Source organism: Nothobranchius furzeri, chromosome 2 (assembly GCF_043380555.1).
Source record: "Nothobranchius furzeri strain GRZ-AD chromosome 2, NfurGRZ-RIMD1, whole genome shotgun sequence".
Classification (NCBI taxonomy): Eukaryota; Metazoa; Chordata; class Actinopteri; order Cyprinodontiformes; family Nothobranchiidae; genus Nothobranchius; species Nothobranchius furzeri.
The window spans coordinates 77886924-77896592 of record NC_091742.1 but is presented as its reverse complement, the minus strand read 5'-3'; the positions used below and the strand labels follow the sequence as shown (position 1 = coordinate 77896592).

Here is a 9669-nt window from a genome sequence, read left to right as displayed (position 1 = left end):
CATCTGGGCAGGGGCGGCGTTAGGCCCGGCTACTTGGGCTGAAGCCCAGGATGTTTCATGAAGAGCCCTGGATCTAAATTACGGAAGTAACATGCAGTACCAAAGTCCAACAGAGAGGGAGCAGCTGGCAGTAGTTTGTATACAGCCTGCCTGAGCCTCCACCACTGAAGAAGAAGCCCTTCAGCAGCCGGTGTCGGTACAAGATCTGCTTGGGTGCAAGATCGCCTCGGGGTCCTTCGACTGCCGATGACGTCAAACCCACTCGGACAAAATACACTACACATCTATACTATTGGAAATAATTTCGCAGTTTCGTTATTAAAATACCGTAAATCCTCCAATACAGGCCAGTGTCATGTTCTGCGGGTGGAGGTGGCAGACCATGTGTGGTGGTGGGTTCCAGGAGGCAGAACCCACAATGAACCGACAAAGACAACAACCAGGAGGGAGGTATAAATACACAAGGGAATCAGGAACACATAGGCAGAGTAATCAGGGACAGGTGAGAACAAGGCTAATCAGGGCAGGAGAGACACAGTCAGGGAGGCCGGGGCGGATCATGACAATACCCCCCCCCCCCCCCCCTTAAGGGGCGGATACCAGACGCCCACAAGCCACAGAACACAGGAGACACAGGGACGAACGAAGACCAGAATAGGACACACATGACCAGGGAACACAGAAGACGAGACCAGGGAACAAACACAGTCCGGGGGTGCGGAGCAGGGGCCTCTAAGATCAGGCGGCACTCCGTCTTACGACCACTTGACTTGACACTACGAAGACTTGAACCACGACGACTTGACCTGAGACCACGAAGACTGGACTTGACCTGAGACCACGAAGACTTGACTTGACTTGAGACCACGAAGACTTGACTTGACTTGAGACACGAAGACTTGACTTGACTTGAAACACGAAGACTTGACTTGACTTGAGACAGCAAATGTGATCACTTTTCTCTGTTAACCCATAATAAAGACATTAAAGAACCAAACTTCATGAATGTTTTTTGTGACAAAGAAGTATCTGTTCCAATCACTCTATCAGAGAAAAATCAGAGTTTTAGAAATAACGGGACACTCAGTAGAGCCATTATATTATATTTTTTACAAGTGTATGTAAACTTCTGACCACAACTGTATATGATGTTGTTGACTAGTGCGTGTGTGTGTGTGTGCGCGCGCGCTTGTGTGTGTTAAGCCCCGGATCTTCTTCAGTCCAAAATCCGCCCCTGCATCTGGGTTTCACCAAAGCATACACTAACATTCCCCTCTTCGAGGCAGCTGGTTCCTAAAGCATATTATGAAACAAAATATTTTGACCTTGAACAAGATTCAGTATGTTTCACTGTCATTGCTCAGGTGTACAACGAAATAGCCTTTGCACTCACCAAAGACAGCTCATGTAAGGAGGTAGCAAAATATGAGTAAAGTAAGATAACATGGCTAAAATAGATGTCACACAAACACTCTCTCTCTTTCTCTCTCTCTCACACACACACACACACACACACACACACACACACACACACACACACACACACACACACACACACACACACACACACACACACTGTTACAGCCCCCTGCGTTTGGGCTGAGGAGTGGATCTTCCTTAGTTCATCCTGTGAGGTGAACCCCATGTTCCAGCAAAATTCCCCCACCAGAGGGAGCCATTTTCTGGACTCCTTTGGCCTGCTGCTGCTCCCAACAGGGCAGCTGATATGCATCAGCTGATTAAAGAGGTCTGCACAAACAGATGAAGAGCAGACGGTCGGGAAGAAGTGAGCCGGTGGAGGAGCTGTGCTGTGAATGAGAAGGAGTGGGGCGATTTTGTGGAAAGTGGAAGTGATATGGAATTGAGTTTTGGACAGGAACAGGTAAAGAAAAAGAGGGCATGTCGTGTTGACGGAAGTGAAAGTAGAAAGCAAAGGAGAGTGGTGCATAGCGATGAGGAAAGAGGTACAGAAGAAAGGAAAGAATTTAAAGTTATTTTGAGGTTTCGTGAGGAAAATGGGGTTCAGGCTCTGAATCCTGTGAAGTTGACGACGATATTGAAAAATCAAGTGGGTGACATAAAACTTGCTAAAGTATTGAGAGATGGTAACTTGCTAATACTGTGTAAAAGTAAAGAGCAGAGTGAGAAAGCCTGCAAATTGAAGGAAGTAGGAAAACGTCAGGTGATTAGTGCTAGTAAGGTGGGACTGGGAGAAAGAGGAGCGAAAGGGGTGATTTGGGGGATACCGCTGGAAATGTCAGAGGAAGAAGTCAGAGCTAATATAAAAGGTGCTAAGATAAAGGAGGCAAAACGACTCACAGTGTTCAAAGATGGAGTAAGGAGTAAGGAGAGAGACAGCGAGTATCCTATTGGAGTTTGAGGGGGAAATTCTACCTGCAAAAGTGACACTAGGGTACATAGCATACTCAGTGAGAGAATATATACCTAAACAGTTGAGGTGCTTTCAATGTCAGAGGTTCGGACATACTGCAGCAGTATGTAAAGGGAAAGTAAGATGTTCTAGATGCGGGGAGGATCATGGGTATGAAAACTGTGGAAGAAAGATGAACCCAAACCCAAAGTGTTGTAGTTGTGGAGGAGAGCACAGTGTGACGTATGCAGGATGCCTGATAATGACTTGCAAATACAGCAAGTGAGAGTTAAAAACAAGATATCATATGCTGATGCAGTGAAGATGGTAACTCAAAGAACCGAGGATAGTAATGAAGGAATAAGGGAAGAATCTGACAATAGGAGGGTTTGAGAAGAGGACGGGGAAGTATTGGTGGATCTAAAGAAACTTGTTACCTTCATAGCTGGAGTGATAAATGCGACAATGGAGGCCAAATCAAAAACTGAAAGAATTCAAATCATCGTAAAAGCAGCAGTACATCATCTGGATATCAGCTATCTAACATGGGAGGAGGTACAAAGTACTCTAAGTTCTCAAGCCGGTCAGGACTTGGGAAATGCGGGGTGATAAATGTTGAGGGTTTTACAATGGAATGCACGGAGTTTAATAGTTAATGGACAGGAGTTTAAAAGTTATATTGATAAGTCAGAGTTTAAGCCTGATATTATATGTATTCAGGAATCATGGCTTAAAGTAGGGGTTGACTTTAAGATTCGTCAGTATATAGAAGTTAGGTGTGATAGATCGGGGGGAGTAGGTGGTGGGTGTGTGACATTTATTAAAAATAATGTTCATTTTAGAACTGTAGAGATCGGAAAAGAAGAAGAATTTGTAATAGTGGAGGTGTTCACTAATCAGGGGAAAGTTATTATAATAAATTATTATAATCCATGCAAAAGATTGGAAATTGAGGGAATAAGATCACGAGTTGGGATTAATGGCAGACACTTAATTGTGTGCAGTGATTTTAATGCACATAGTACTGTGTGGGGGGCTAGGAAAACTGATTTAAATGGGGAAATAATGGAACAAATTATGGAGGAGGCAAATCTGGTATGCATTAATGATGGGAGAGGGACTCGAATAGATGTTTATACGGGTAAAATGTCAGCATTGGACATAACTTTAGTGTCTAGTGAGTTGGCAGGTAATAGTGAATGGGAAGTACTAGAAGATACGATAGGAAGTGATCGTTGTTTAGTTCTAACAACACTTTTCGAGACTAGAGGGATGATGGTGGAAGGCAGGGAAGGGAGGTGGATTTTTAAAAGAGCTGAATGGGATAAGTTTAGAAATAATTGTGAAAAATGGAGGTCAAAAGTAGTGATATCAGATAAGGTAGTGGAAATGAAAGAAGTATTTAGAAGTGTGATAATTGAGGCTGCAGAATTAGCAATACCAAAAACTAAAGGTAACACAAGGGAGAGGAAGAATGTGCCATGGTGGTCTGAAGTCTGTGAGAAAGCAATTAAAGCGAGAAGTAAAAACCTAAAGATGCTACGGAAGATGCATAATATGGGAATTTTACTGAATTATAAAAAATTGCAAGCAGAGGTGAGAAGAGTTGTTAAAAAAGCAAAAAGAGAAAGTTGGAGAAATGTTTGTGGTAAAATAGGGAGAACTACGACGATAAGTAATGTTTGGGGAATGATAAGAAAAATGAAAGGAATAAGGAATGAATGGAGTTATTCGGTGTTAAAAGTAGGAGATGAATTTGCTGTAACTAATGAGGAAAAAGTAGAAGTACTTGTTAAAACATTTGTTAAATTCCACAGTACTGATAATTTATCAGAAGAAAGAAGAGAAAGGAGAGAAGTAACTAGAAGGAAAAATGAAACACAAGGGGGAGGAGGTGAGGAAGATATAACAGTACTATGGATATGCCTTTTTCTTTGTTTGAGTTGGAACGTGCATTAGCTACAACAGGTGTGACTAGTCTAGGAAAAGATCAAATTTGCTATATAATGTTAAAACAATTAGGGAAGCAAATGAAATTGAAATTATTGGAGATTTATAATATGATATGGGAAACAGGAAAATTACCAAAAAATTGGAAAGAAGCAGTATTGTACCAATAGTTAGGGTAGGAAAGGAATCAAGTAGTCCAGATAGTTATAGACCCATTGCATTGACATCTCATATAGGTAAAATAATGGAAAGGATGGTGGTGGATAGATTAACAGATTATTTGGAAAGAAATAAAAATATATCACAGTATCAAAGTGGGTTTAGGAAAGGGAGAGGCACTGCAATTGTTTATTTAGAAGCAGAAATTAGAAAAGCGTTGATTAATAAAGAGAGTTTAGTGATAGTCTTTTTTGATGTAGAAAAAGCCTATGACATGGTGTGGAAAGAGGGACTGTTAATAAAACTTAAAAAATTAGGAGTAGGAGGACGAACGTATAACTGGATTGAAGATTTTTTGAGTGAGAGAAATATTCAAGTAAAAATAGGAAGTACACTTTCTAGGGGGTGTAAAGTAGAAAATGGCACTCCTCAAGGAAGTGTCATTAGTCCGATATTATTTACTATTATGATGGATGATGTGTTTCAGAATGTGGGGAATGAGTTTGGTAAGGCATTATTTGCGGATGATGGAGCAATATGGAAGAAAGGGAAAAATATCCAATATGTGCAAAAGAAAGTTCAGGAAGCAATTAAAATGGTGGAAAACTGGTCATATGAATGGGGTTTCAAATTTCCAGTGGAAAAAACTAAAAGTATGGTGTTTACAAAGGGCAAGAAAGTAATGGAGAATTTATCATTGTATGGAAAAGAGTTGGAGCAAGTAGATAAGTTTAAATATTTAGGAGTAATATTTGATAAAAGGTTGATATGGAAGGATAATATAACTAAAATAGAGGAAAGATGCAAGAAAGTAATAAATATAATGAGATGCGTGAGAGGATGTGAGTGGGGGGCTAGTGCTCAGGCGTTAAAAAACATGTACAGTGCAATGATACGATCAGTGATAGATTATGGGAGTATAGTTTATGGTTCAGCATCTAAAACATTAATGAAACGGACTGAAATCATACAAAGTCAAGCATTAAGAGTGTGTTGTGGAGCACTAAAAACTACACCTGTTGTGGCACTACAGGTAGAAATGGGTGAGATGCCATTACAGCTGAGAATAAAACAGATAGCTTTGAATTATTGGGCAAGTATACAAGTGTTACACAGTGAAGTGTAGTGAGGACAAAAGAAACATGATGACTTGGTCGATAGACAAGGAAAACCAATTTTATTTCCTCTGGTCCGAAAAAACAAAATCAGAAAATCCCAGCAAAATGGCCACCCATCCAACTCTCTTAGCAGTCTCTGTCACTTTCAGAGAGGAAAAACGACCCTTTGCCACACCCAGCAGTCCACCTATATACTCTCTGACCCCCCCTCCAATTCAGGTCGGCCAATCACATCAGTCCACTCAGGCATTTCCTATATAAAGGCACCATTAGAGGCGAGCTTCCTCTTTAGCTGCTTCAAAATGGCTGCCACAGAGGACACCTCCTGAGGGTAACAAACAAAATCATGTTACATAACAGATTACATTCCTGAATGAACACTCTTTGGTTTAAAGAAGACATGTTGCTTCTCAACATTTACTCACTTCCCCCCCTTTTTTGGTTAACACATCTCAGGCAAACGAGAAAGGTAGTCAGCAATAAGGTTTTTCTTACCTGGACAATGCTGTATGGTAAACTGATATGGCTGGAGGGCCAGGCACCAACACATTATTCTGGCATTCTGGTGTTGTTTGGACTGCATCCACAACAATGGCCTGTGATCAGTTTGCAGAATAAACTCTCTTCCAAGTAAGTAGTATTTTAAAGAGTCCACAGCCCACTTTATTGCTAGTCCCTCCTTTTCTACTGTGGAGTATCTTTTCTGCCGATCGAACAACTTTTTACTCAGGAACAGAACAGGTTTTTCTTCACCAGCTCTTCCCTGAGCCAGTACCGCTCCAAGGCCAACATTTGAAGCATCCACCTGTACAACAAAGGGCTTGGGGAAGTCAGGACTTTGCAAAACAGGAGCTCGACATATCTGCTTCTTTAAGGACTGAAAAGCAAGTTCACAGTCATCATTCCATCTGACTTTGGAGTTGGACTTTTTTGTCAGCTCTGTTAAAGGGGCTGCCAAAGTTGAGAAATGTGGAATAAATCTCCTATACCACCCAACCAAACCCAAAAATGACCTCACTTGCTTCCTTGTCTTGGGTCTGGGTATTGATTCAATAGCTTTCACCTTCTCAACTTGTGGCTTTATCTGTCCATGTCCAACAAGATAACCTAGGTACTTCACTTCCTTCTGTGCCCAGGCACACTTGTTCACATTCAGCGTCAGACCAGCACTCTGGATCTTTGCCAACAGTCTTCAGATGTCTTAGGTGATCCTCCCATGACTCACTGTAAATCACAACGTCGTCCAGGTAGGCAGCAGCACACTTTGAGCAGTCTTTAAGAATAATATCCATTAATCTTTGAAAAGTAGCTGGTGCCCCGTGAAGACCAAAGGGTAGGACAGTGTAATGGAATAGGCCCATTCCTGGAATCTGAAATGCTGTGTACTCTTTGCAGGATGGGTCTAAAGGCACTTGCCAGTAACCTTTACATAAATCCAAGTTAGTGATATATCTGGCCTTCCCAAGTCTTTCAAGCAGTTCGTCAATGCGTGGCATAGGATAAGAGTCAAAACAGGAAATACTGTTGAGCTTTCTTAAGTCTGAACAGAATCGAAGTTGAGCAGAGTCCTTCTTAGGAACAAGCACAATGGGGTTTGACCATTCACTTCTAGATGGCTCAATCACTCCCATCTCCAGCATTGCTTGAACCTCTTTTTTCAACGGTTCCACCATTCGTTCTGGAATCCTGTAAGGCTTGAGACGAACAGGTTTAGCATCTTTCACAGTTATTTTATGTGTTATGACATCAGTTCAGCCTGGTACGTCCGAGAATAGAGATGGAAAAGATTGTTTCACCTCATTCAGCTGATGCCGCTGCTCTTCAGTCAGATGATCAGGAGCTGCTTTGGACGTTGTTGTATCCCTGGATGGACTCATCTTTTCCTCCCCAACCTCCAAAATACTACTGTCTTCTGGTTGAAGTTCTTGAACCATCAGAATCTGCTTCACAGCTGGTCCTGAGACATTTCTCTCATGGCATTCTTTTAACAGATTCACATGAAGTACTTGCTTCGATTTTCGTTTGTCTGGACAGATAATTTCATATGTCACTGGACCCGTTTTTCTACCCACCGTGTAGGGTCCTTGCCATTTAGCTAATAGCTTACTTGGTCCAGTAGGCAAAAGTACTAAAACTTTCTGGCCCATCTTCAGCTCTCTTTCACGGGCATGTTTGTCATACCATGACTTTTGTTTGTGTTGTACCTTTTGCATGTGGTCTTTAACCTGTTTCCTGTATGTTTCCAGTTTGTCTCTCATTTGTAGTATGTAGGAGACGATGTTCGTTGGTGAAGCCACTTCTGCGGATGCCTGTGCCACTCCAGCCACCCAGCCCTCTCTCAGCATGTCCAAAGGGCCTCTGACCTGCCTTCCATAGAGGAGTTCAAAAGGGGAAAAACCAGTTGAAGCCTGTGGTACTTCTCTATAGGCAAACAAAAGAAAAGGCAACCATTTATCCCAGTTTTTACCAGTGTCATCAACAAACTTTCTTAACATTTGTTTCAATGTACCATTAAATCTTTCTACTAAACCGTCCGTTTCTGGGTGGTATGGAGATGTTCGAATACCTTTTATACCAAGTTGGTTATATAGAGTTTTGATCAAGTGTGACATGAAATTAGTACCTTGATCTGTTAGAATCTCCTCTGGGATCCAGTCAACAATGTGACCACTCTAGCAGCCCATTCAGCTGGTAGCCATCCCCATGTCTTAGCCATGCGCTCAAATCGTACAAAGAAGCTCTCAGGATCCTCACCTTCTTTGAAGTCAGGTATTCTAGGTTCACCTCCATGGATCCTGCCAACCCTTTGTGCTGGAACGCTTTGTGCCAGCTGCAGCTGAGGTGGTGCAGGCAGTCATAAAGGAGAATGAGGATCAGCTGGGTGTCCTTGAGGTGGCTCTCCTGACGCCTGAGGCATTTGGACCTCTTGCTTTGGAAAAGCCGCTGTTGTAGAAGTTTCAGTCTGGACATAAGGCTCAGAAAGTTCAGAATATAACTCATGCTGCAGCTTTGGTATGGTACTGCTCAACTGTTTAATCTGCTCAAACAGTATGGCTTCAGTTCGCTTTGAACGCCGCATGAACTCTCTCATTTTATCAAATATGTCAAGTTCAGAAAGTTCTTTACTCACAGTACCAACTGTAGTCTGCTTAGGCCGTACCACTGGTTCAAAATCCTCTTCGCCACCTGTGCTCCTTCAGGAGGTGTATCTATCTCCATTGTTCGACCTTCTGTTTCTTCCATGTCATCAAGAGGGCTTTTCTTCGTCCCACGGGTTCTTCCACGTCCTCTCATTTCTTATACCACCTCTGCCACCACTGTTACACAGTGAAGTGTAGTGAGGACAAAAGAAACATGATGACTTGGTCGATAGACAAGGAAAACCAATTTTATTTCCTCTGGTCCGAAAAAACAAAATCAGAAAATCCCAGCACTATTCAAAATGGCCACCCATCCAACTCTCTTAGCAGTCTCTGTCACTTTCAGAGAGGAAAAACGACCCTTTGCCACACCCAGCAGTCCACCTATATACTCTCCGACCCCCCCTCCAATTCAGGTCGGCCAATCACATCAGTCCACTCAGGCATTTCCTATATAAAGGCAGCATTAGAGGCGGGCTTCCTCTTTAGCTGCTTCAAAATGGCTGCCACAGAGGACACCTCCTGAGGGTAACAAACAAAATCATGTTACATAACAGAGTACATTCCTGAATGAACACTCTTTGGTTTAAAGAAGACATGTTGCTTCTCAACAACAAGTAAGCGCACCGCCACGGCAAAATAAAAACCACCACACCTTCAGAAGGATTAACATTTTTTTAAAACAACATACCTTAAGAATTTTATTTTGGGTAAACATTAAAATTATGTAAATACGAGACGTATGCAGTTTATATTTGCGCATGTATACTAAACATAATCAGTTTTAAATGAATTTAAATATAACAAAACTTTAATTTTTTTTTACTTTGAATAACCAGTACTGCCGGTTTCCCCCCGTGTGCGAAGGCTACCTAAATGCGCATCATGCACAGTGCGCAGGGCATGGCCAGAATGGCATCAAGCAGACATG

General features: G+C 42.1%; 1 long non-coding RNA gene across 1 annotated transcript in view; it reads left to right on the top strand.

Annotated features, from left to right (window-relative positions):
• The window catches only part of LOC139066106 (uncharacterized), a 28806-nt gene extending 19669 nt beyond the window's left edge, over positions 1-9137 (top strand). The window contains exon 3 of the long non-coding RNA XR_011519076.1: positions 12-9137. This is a non-coding gene — a long non-coding RNA (uncharacterized lncRNA). The remainder of the gene's footprint in view (positions 1-11) is intronic.
• The last annotated feature ends 532 nt before the right edge of the window (positions 9138-9669 follow it).